Raw genomic sequence first — 10,817 nt, forward strand, 5'->3', positions numbered from 1 at the left:
TGTTGGATTAAACTGACAATATTTACGGAAGGATGGTTAATTGAGCATTAATAGCCACATTTAGCCAGTGTTATGATTGTCTAACCACTAAGGAAACAGACACACGTGTAACATCACACGTTAACTATGACTCTCCCACACATTAAAGGACAAACCTGAGTCATAATACTGCAGTAGTTATACACTGTTTTCTGGCATGACCACGTTCAGAAACACACATTTTAGTAATCATGCACAATAAAAAAGGATTTATGATGAATTTTACTTAAAGTTCAGCACAATAGCACAATTATTAAACTCTATGTTTGGTTAATTTTTGCTAAATCCAGATATATCCTGAATTTTTTTCATTTAATTTTATTTGATCTGGTTACCCCACCTGCAGGGACCTGCCCCGTAGCTTGAGAACCACTTCCCCACAGTGTGGGTATGTTGTGGCTGTCATTTCTTGGCATAATCTGGGCACGCTTTATGGCTTAGGGTAGGACCACAGCAAACCAACTTGATTAACTTTATCCATTGATTAAACACTTTTATATTGACACATGTGCATTCAAGCTGTTCTGGTGGGATGTGATGGCACCACATGATAGTTTTAGCTTGCAAACATGTCAGATTAGGTGATGATAGGGTCATAAAATCTTGCCTTTCCATGTCTGGGTGACACGATGGCTGGCCGAGCTCTCTGTGAACACTGAAAAATCACGAAAGGCTCAGAAACCTGACATCAAAGTGACATCTCACACTTTGCAGATTAAGCCATAATTAAGTTTATATCATGTAGTTTGAATCTGGCAAAACACACCTTGTGTGTGTTTCTACTTTTACGTCCTACAGAGGTGATTTTCTCCTCTAAGAGAATTTTGTTTTTTAAATTTCATTAGAATACACACTGCTAAAACATATTTAGCAGTGTGTGTTATATTTAGGAAGTTCCATATAATTGAAGCATTTCTTATTTCTTTAGTGATAACATATTAGCAGCTCTAATATAGCAGCACTATTTTACAGCTTTCTGTTGTTAAATAGAGCTGCAAAGACGTGGCTCTATTTTACCGTAAAAAAACAGTGGAAGTGTCAAACCTTTTAGACACAAGCTAAACCATTAAGATAGCTCATGTGTGCAATTAGCTTTCTGTTATCATTAACCATTACTTGCACATGTAAAAACAGCCTGAAAGAGTCATTACAACGAAAGGACTTTAAAAATAAGGAAAACAAACAGGAACCAGACAAATGTTGTGAGTTAACGCCGTTTACATTCAACTGCTCAGCTGATATCCGTCCACTTATGTCCACTAATTATGTTAGCCTACATCATTCACTTCCCTTACTCTCTCTACTTGTGTGAAGAAAGGAGAGCCCCCAGTCGTATGCCACACAGCTGCTCTCGCTCTGACAAACATAGTATGTGGTATTGTGAGTGGAAAGAGCTTCATTAAACCTGCAGCAGTGCAGGGTTAAACAACCTTTCTGGCAGAAAACCAGCCCTGCATTCTGTGCTTCTTGAGAGACAGTGCGCTGCTGGAGGTGATTTTTTTTTTCTCCCACAATCAAACAACAGTTTTCACAATCAAACGTCTAGTCTTTTAAATATTTGATTATACATGCAAATTTTAAATATTTGTCGACAGCCTTGAAAAGGGCACGGCGTTTTTACTTGCTAAGCAACCCAAACTGCAATAAATCAGGAAACCGTGGTCACAGTGGTGACTGGATATCTAGCTCACTTTAAACAGCAAAAACAAAAATATGACTGATTGAAGCGGGAGCTCGGACTGAGCCATTCAAAGGGAAGACAATGATGTCGTGACACACGCTGACCTATAATTGCCAACAGCAGAAAGCTGAGGGGCAGTGATTGGTTAGCCCTTAGGGCCCTGTGGCCTTAGAGGATGAGAGCCATCATGCAATTGCAAAGGATCAGCAAATCACTGTCAGATGCCCACTGGCTAGACGACTCCACCCCAAACCTATTTTTCCATCAGCATCAGAGGGTTTTATCGAAAACAATAAAAGCAAATGGTTACAGTAAAATGGAAAAATCCTTTGGGCATGTTTCAACAAAAAGCAAAGCGCTAGAAGAACAAAGAGGGTTTGATTTTATGCACAATATAGTCACTGGTGGAAATAAATACATGAAACGCAATAGGGCTAAAGAAATGTTAGCTTCTGAGCTTCATTCATTCACAGATAAAGTGTGTTTGTACATGTCCAATGAATACATTGCTGTGGAGACAGAGTCATCAGTTAGCAAGAAAGTGTTTGGGTGGTGTCCAGACATTTCTAATCTGCCAACACAGATTAGGTGAACTATTTAAACCATAATAGCAGATTTCCTTAAATCACTGCCAAAACTCCACACTTTAACAAGCTTTTGAAGATGCTCTAGAAAACTGTTCCCATTAGCCTGTCAGGGAGTTTCTGATGTCTTAATGCAGGTCAGCTCTCAGACCTGCAGCTGCACAGAGAGAGACGGACTGGGAGAAGAGGTAGGGGGGTGGTATAAACCCAGAATCAGCAGCTCTCCCTCTGCCTCCTCTCTTATCTGCTCACACAGCCAGCTGAGGAGCACACAGACACTCTCAGACACAGCCAAGCTTTCCTGGCATCTCTCCCCCCACTACAGAGAAATGAGTTTGTCCTCCAATCTACACCTCTGTGTGAAGCCCAGCAGACATCAAGCAGCAGCAGCAGCTATGAGCACATTTAATTGGCCAGCTGTCTGAGTGGTCAGAGCTACTAATTATTTGAGAAGACAGCAGTTTTTGACAGTCTCTCAAGCCATATAGGAGTAAACATTGTAAGAGTACATAAGAGTGCAAGCATGAGCCATATGCAGATATCGGAGAACTGTCCTTGCGCCCTATATTCCCACAGGAGCAGATCTGCACTTTCACATTTCTCCTTCAGGAAGTTAATGGATTAAAAATTCAGCATATGGTAATACAAAGCCTGTGAGTCAGGCTCAGCTCACAGGCAATAGATGCAAACGAGTCTCCTGACTAAATGAAAGTGATGTCTTATCAACTAATTATCTCCCCTGAATTGTTTATCAAACACAAACCCTAAAGACTTCTCCCTCCTTTGTTGCTACGCTTATGTTAAACCTCTCAGTGAGTGCGGTAAGTGACATCTCTGCCTAACACTGCGTGTATGGCTGGTAAACACAGAGATCAGCAATATACAAAGCACACTGACCGTGGATGCCACAGGGAGTCACAGTGGAGATGAGTCAGGAGGGCCGCAGGGTGGAGAAAATGATGAAGGGCCAGGAGGTTAATGCTGAAAAGAGCACACATTGCTTTTATATGAGATGCACTTGATGGTGTTTGAATGCAGCTTTTGTGAGCTGCAGTATTTTTTGTACAGCAAAACTGAAACTGACGGCAAGAAAAATGAACTTAACAACCTCAGTGAGCAATTAAAAAGGAAAAAGAGAGCAGCCACACAGTCTCTAAGAACTTATAAATCTCATTCTTAATGTGTAATCAAGAGTAAGAAAACAATAATAACTAAGGTCCTTAGGCTCTAATATGAATGAATATCAAGTCTTCATCCACTTGCATTGTGTTTAATTATGTATATTAGAAAAATGCACAATTGTTTTCTGAAACTAAGAGTAAGGCTGTAGAATTAATCACATTTTTATGGTTTCTAAAGATTATTAAGCCAAGATAAACATGTTTTCTCCAATTAAAAATTAAAATGCAATTTAAGGCTTTACTTAAATGTGCATCGTGTAGCTAAAGTAGCTAACATTTCTAATAAGTAATAATCGCTACTTTGACAGCTTTTATGGCCAGCTAACACAGTATGAGGCAGACAACAAAATACAAAGATAACAGTTGGTCACAGAAACACTTCACTAATGTAACAGTCAGCTCTGTTTTTTGGTAGCTTGCGGAATTTGAACTCATCTGTTAGCTTCCACAGTTAGCAACTTATGCTAAGCTTTTTACACTTTTAAACACACCATGGTTATGTGGTAAGGTTCTTGTATAAAAGATATAAGAATGGCTTTATCCTATCATTTCATTACCTGCAATCTGCAAATATTTAAACCAACCAAATACTCAAGCTTAAAAAACATCATGCAAATACATAGCTGCTATACTACATCCTGGACTTGAACTATTTGAGTTGTGAGTGAGAGGGAGTGGAAAATTACAGATTACACTGTGCACATTTGTCAGTCTATAGTGTGAACACAACCACTGTAGCTGAGTGGAAAACTGCATTACCTTTGAAAGAATAAATGCCTTCAGATCACTTCAAACTATGCTACACCTGTTCAAATGATCTTTAATGTAAATATTTGTCCAGCCAGTCACATGGCTGCAACTCTTTAGGACACTGAGACTACACTAGACTTGGTCAAGTTGACCTGCTGAAGTTCAAACTGAGCATTTGATTGGAGCAGAAGACTAATTTAAGTGACTTTGGAGATGGTATGGCTGTTGGTGCCAGATAAGTTGGTCTGAGTATTTAGAAACTGATGATTTACTGGGGCAGTGGAGGCCTATAGTTGGATAAGTCTCAGTTTCTACTGCAACATTTGCACGGTAGAGTCTGAATTTGGCATAAATAGCATGAAAGCATGGATCTATCCTCCTTTGTATCAATGATTCAGCATGGTATCCAAGAAAGATGATTCTTTTCATCTGGACAAAGAATCAGCTTTCCTGGATTTCCTTACCTGGATGATTGAGCATGCATGAACGCGTTCAGTATGGCACTGATGGTGTAATAGTGTAGGGACTATTTTCTTGGCACACTTTGGCTCCCTCAGTAGCAACTGGGCATCATGAAAAACACTCCCATCATGGATGTTTAGCTGACCAGTCTGCAAACTGTGTGATTCTATAATGTCAATATGGACTGAGGAATATTTCCAGCACTTTGTTGAATCCATGTCATAAAGAATGGTGACAAAGGGGGTCCAACCAGGTACTAACAAGGTGCACCAGATAGTGTATTCTTAAACTGGTATCATATCAAAAACTAATGAGAATCATCTTCAATCACCAACTTTCAATAGCTGCATCACATGTATCAGCAAATAAATGATTTCACCATTTATGGTAAATTAGAGGTTTTCACCATGTACTTTTTACTTGACAAAAAAGCAAAAATATACATTTTTTTTTTAAACACAGATCTGTTGTTACCAAAGAAAAAAATAATTTTTTTGCCCGCCATAAAAACACAAAACTCCTGTATGAATCTGCTGCTTCCAAATAACTCTGAAAATTAAAAATTGCCGCCTCCCGTTTACGCCCATGTACACAAAGCATGAACACCCGGCCAGGAAATGTTCTTACTTTCCATGGAGAACATCTGCCTGCAAAAGGTAAACATTAGTGGCAAACCACATGGAGGAACCCAATGCCAACCAATCACATCTCAGAAAAACACTCCAGGCAAAGGCAATGAGCTCTGAGTGTACACACAGACTGATAAGGATGACACAGGATTAGAGATGATTTGACAAGACTCAGGTCTCAGAAGGTCAGATGCGTGGGCGCCACACATGTTTAGAAAAACCACAAACAAGTTATATAATGTTTTAGGACTCTGATTACTCCTTGATCTCATAATATACCAGTATTTAAATAGTTTCATTGATAAAATGGAAAACAAACTGTCGATTAGATTTTGACGACTAAAGGAACAGACTCGCCTTGTGGTTTAGGAGAGCTCATCAACACAGGACTGTCTCTTCAACAGCTCCTCCATATATGTAAACATGACCCCAGTTAGAATAACAACTGCCTGAAATTTTTAAAGGTAATCTCATCTCTGGGGGAACTCTATAAGACCAGACTGAGTATGTGTGCGGCAAACACACGGCTTAACAGAGGCAGAGAGAGAAATTCAGTGACAGATTCTCTTCTTTGGTTTGAAGATAAATCATTGGTCTGTGCGGCTCAGCGGACTGGAGGCTTGCACCATGTGTTCCTGTCATCACAGGGTCAAAACCAGCTCCCGACCTCTGCTAGACATCATCTGTTTCCTTCCCAAATTTCCTGTCATGTTCCGCAGCGGACTATCTAGTGAGGCAGAGGTTTCCTTATGGGGTGATAGTGATGCCTTACTCTCATTCTAATATTGCTACTGATGTTGGCGTACCTTTAAAAGAAGACTTGTGCTATTAATCATTTCTGTGCTGCATGAAAAACCACAGGAACATGAAGCTGAAAAACAAAAAAAGATTAATTTCAGTCATTGCGTCTGTTTAATTCCATTCTGCATGAGTTGGCTGTTTTTATATCAGTGTGTACATTACGCAGCACTTGTCATACTGTCAGTGGACTGACAGCATGAAATGGAAATAATCCCTGAAAAACAAGTCAGTTTACAAACTTTATTGTCACATTTATGTCTTGTTATTCAGGAAACTGCTGTTCTGTGACAGTAGCAGTGCAACCCTTCACGAAAGCTAAGAAAGAGTGAACAAAACATTTTCTTTTTATCATCAGCTACGCAACTGTGATAAAGGGCAACATTTTCTTTCTCGTCGAGGTAGTCTTGCATTTCTGTACTGGACACAAGTGATGGGAAGCTTGTTGGCTCGGATGTTAAACGCCCAGTCACACAGGCCTAGAGGGCAGAAACCACTGGCTGCTACTGGAGGTTTCAGGCAGTCGCTGTGAAATCCATTAGCCCAGTCATCGAAGCGTAGACACCATTCAGTGACTCCTTGGAAACCTTGGTCACTTTCAAAAAATGTGTATTCCCCAACCAGTTGGCAAGTGGTTACCTGGAGTTGCTTCATGAAATTGGTTACAAAGAGGTATCTGTGCTGCACTGAAAACCATCCACAGCACAATAGTCATAGTTTAAATGGAAGATGCTGACTTGCCTGCAAACACTCACCAACTACCCACCAAGCAGTAGTGAAACTGTGAAAAGTGCAACACAAAGGGAGACTTTTCAAATGCGTTGGTTGCAGTGGTACGGCACAACTGTGAAGGTGAATGTTCTCCGTTTCCAGTTTGCATCAAACTTTTTGGTTTTACTATAGCTTGGCAAGTAGTTAAAGAGAGTTTGCAGACAAACTGGCTTTTTCCATGCAATCTCCTAAATCTCAATATAATCACAAGGAGATGACTATTGCTACCAACCAGTCAAGGAATACACATTTCTTTTAGGGCCATTATTTTGTTTGGAAGACGCACAACAAACAACAACAGGTCAGACTTTAACCCAGGCTGCAGCATTTCATTTGTTATACGATCAACATCAAATGAGCTAAACTGGCACCCTGGCAAGCAATACACATTTCATCCTAGCAACTAGGAGAAAAAGATAACCACAGAGAAGGTTCGTGGATGTAGTGAAGGAAGACATGCAGAAGGTTGATGTAACAGAGGAGGGTGCTAGGGATATGGTGAGATGGAGGCAAAACAGGAGCCAAAAGAGGAAGAAGAAAAAGACCCACAGGCTCCCAGCGGTTCACCAACCAGCCTCTAGGCCTGTGTGGCCGAGAGCTAACATGCTGACGATGCTAATGCTAACATATTCAGGTATTAAGCATGTTCCTAAGTTGTATGTAGCTTAAATGGCATGGTCCGTCCTGTACTCCGGCGCTGACCCACCTTTCTTTCACTCTTTCTCTTAGTCTTTCTCCCCCCTCTCTCTCATTTCCTGTGCATGCTTTATGTTTGCTATCTGTGGTAGTAACATCCAGGCTCTTGGTTATCTCAGTCATTCCCTGAGATAACTTACCTCGTCTGTATTGCAGATTACTCCACTGTCAGCCAGTGTCTCACTGCCTCTTCTGCCTTTGCAAAACCTGCCCAGACTCCCCATCTGCACAATATCTGTTGTCTCTTAATAAATCCTTTGTTTGCTTGTTTTTATGTAATGCATTTGGTCCGGTGCTTTAAAGGATAAATTTGACGTGTGGTAGAAACATCAGCGACTTATTATTACATGCATCAGTTTGCTGGTTGCATGGTTATGACCTTTAACCTTCACATTTTATCCACTGGGTACCACTTTAGTGTTTCTTTTCAGTTTGCAGAAATCAGTCAGTGATACTTAAAGACCTAAGGGACAAGTAGTGAGCTGGTGTCCCGTGAGACTAGTTGTGCTCAGGATAGAGATCTAACCCTAACCCTAGAGCTGTGATAGGTTTGCCTTATAATGTATGATTAACAATATTTGTGTTGCCTCTCAGCAACAGAAAATAAAAGCTAAAACAATAAAAACAGTGAACATATAACTCCTTTGGATTGATTTAATCGGTGGAGTCAAGTTGTTCCCACAATATTTCACTGGCACTGATACCATGTTGCCCACTCCAGTACAGACAGCATCAACTGTGCTTCTTCCATACATAGCTCTTCAATGCCGAGGACAAAATTCTCTGCATTTAAGAGGAAAGTGACTCCAAACAACATCCACCCACAGGGTACTATATGAAATTGTCATAGTGTGCCTTGCCCTTGTCCTCAGTTATGTGCCTAGGTCTTACATAAGAAGAGTTGTAGACACCACAGAAGAATGACTGTTGTTCTTGTGCTGTATATACATGAAAAAGGAGGGAACGCAGATGCCTATAGATCTGTAAAGCCATGTAATTGTGTTACATCTTGTAGCCATGTTGAAAACCAGAACTAAAATAAGGCAATAAGTTGCAATCCTAAACCTGAAGTTCTGCAAACAGGAAAAGCAAAAACATATACAGTACAGATTAAGCATGACAAATGAGTAGTAGTTGGTTTGATATGCATTTCAGTGTTCCTGCTTGTATTTGACCAGAGAGGGAAACCCATAAAAAAATGAACAAATAAGTAATCATACTGCTCTTTGTCACTACCAGTACAACTATAAATGATCTATCATGGCTATTAATAGACTAATTGGGGAGACAGATCATCAGCCTGAGCCACTGACAGCAACAACGGGGGGATGGTATCTGGTCTCAAGAACAGCAATAGTGCAAAGTAATGCATTTTGGGTGAGCTATATGATTGATGTTTTTCTGTTGTTGCTATATCTTGCAGTACTCTCTTCAGATGTAGATATGTCGTTTTGTTGAAGTCTGATTTTAATTGCTTCCTGTCTACTAAAGGTGGAAGCCAACCCGGTGGATTTATCCCATATAAAACCAGCTCCAGACTTTGAGGAAAGGGCTCGACAGAAAAATATTCTAGGCTATGTTAAGGGAGTAAACTGTGAAAATCCACCTTTGTCAATCGCCCAGCCCCACAGGGTTTTATCAGAGATTTCGTTTACTGAGCTGTGTACAAGGGTAAAGAGTAGATGTCTGCAGGGACAGTAGTTTGAACTCAGAACCAGAGTTCTGATATTAACATGTCAGCCTCGCTCAACCGCTGTCACTTCTTATCCAGTTAAAATATATTTAGATGAATTTTTCAAACGGTGGCAATAACTCCAAACCACACACACTGTTGTGTTGTTTCTCTGTTGAGTCGGTGAAAATAATTTTGTGGTCACAGTTACTAGAAACTCACACTATAATGACCTCAGCCGCTGGCAGCTCTACACGGACCTTTCACTGTGTGCCAACAACACAACTCAAAAGGCAACAAAAGACACCCGAACAAACCTCTGCTTCTTTGACACTCTCAGCATCTCCTGAAAAACAGAGCAGCTCTGTGCTTGACCTGCATATCTGACAGGTTATTATCCCATTAGATGGGCTTCATTTACAGTCCAGCCAATATAGGAAAGCTCAAGAGACAGCTTATGGTTACTTGGCTGAATGTTTTTGTGCCAACAGGCAATCAAAATTCTGTTTGCCATTAGAAATACACTTAATGCATTCAACAGACTGTTGTGTGATGTGTTTATCTGGGTAAAAAAAGAACAAAAAAAACATATACTTGAACTTAAATCATCAACCGATTACAAACTTCACACTTTTGAAAAGTATGTGCATCAGTATCACTGTGAAACAAATACTAACATTAGTCAAACATAGGCATATATATTTTTAGGAGCAGAAATACTATAGAGTTTACAGTCCTGTATCTTAATTGCACTACTTACATAGTAAATGGGCATAAATCATAATCTCATAAATCCTTTTTAAGCCATTGAAAATGAGGCCACAGCATGCATTACCATCACCCGGCGGTCATTTCATTTTTAGCGTGAACATAATGGTCTTCCTGCATTGAATGTTTAGGGACTCTGTCAGCACTATAAGCTAATCGCTCCATCGTGTAATGTTTTATGTGAGGCACAAGGTGGGAATGTAAAACAGGGTGAAGAGCATGGATGTTTCTTGGATGCCGTGTATCAACAGATCCCTGTAATGTGTTTTGACATGGCTACAAGACGACGAGTTCTGGATGTTACATGAAGCTGGAAATGAGAAATGTCTGTATGACAGCATGCAACATATGAAGTCACATGCATCAGTTTCTGATAATTATAAATATATAAAGTTCAAAGGGAGTTGAGTCAGTTACAGGTCAAGGTATTCATAAATTTTCAATGGTTACTCCCTTAATAAGGCATTATGTATGTATGTGAGCATTTAGGTTAAATATTTTAAGGCACCAGCAATAAAAAAATCATTTATACTGTTAAAACGTAACTCGTTGCCACAGGTAAAGCGTCTACTTCATCAATAAGCAAGCAATAAAAGTAATTATACACATGAATAAGATACCAAAACATTCATCTGAAAGGGTCTCTGTGAGATGAAAAGTATAAATCGTGTGTGATAAGGGAGGATAATTGATATGAGCAACAACCCTGGACATTAAAAGGTTTCCATTAATCCATTTAATGCAATTCCAAATCTGTTAAAACTGGGTGCATTAAAGTGGTGGTTC

This window comes from Maylandia zebra, linkage group LG2, assembly GCF_041146795.1.
Source record: "Maylandia zebra isolate NMK-2024a linkage group LG2, Mzebra_GT3a, whole genome shotgun sequence".
In the NCBI taxonomy this organism is placed as follows: Eukaryota; Metazoa; Chordata; class Actinopteri; order Cichliformes; family Cichlidae; genus Maylandia; species Maylandia zebra.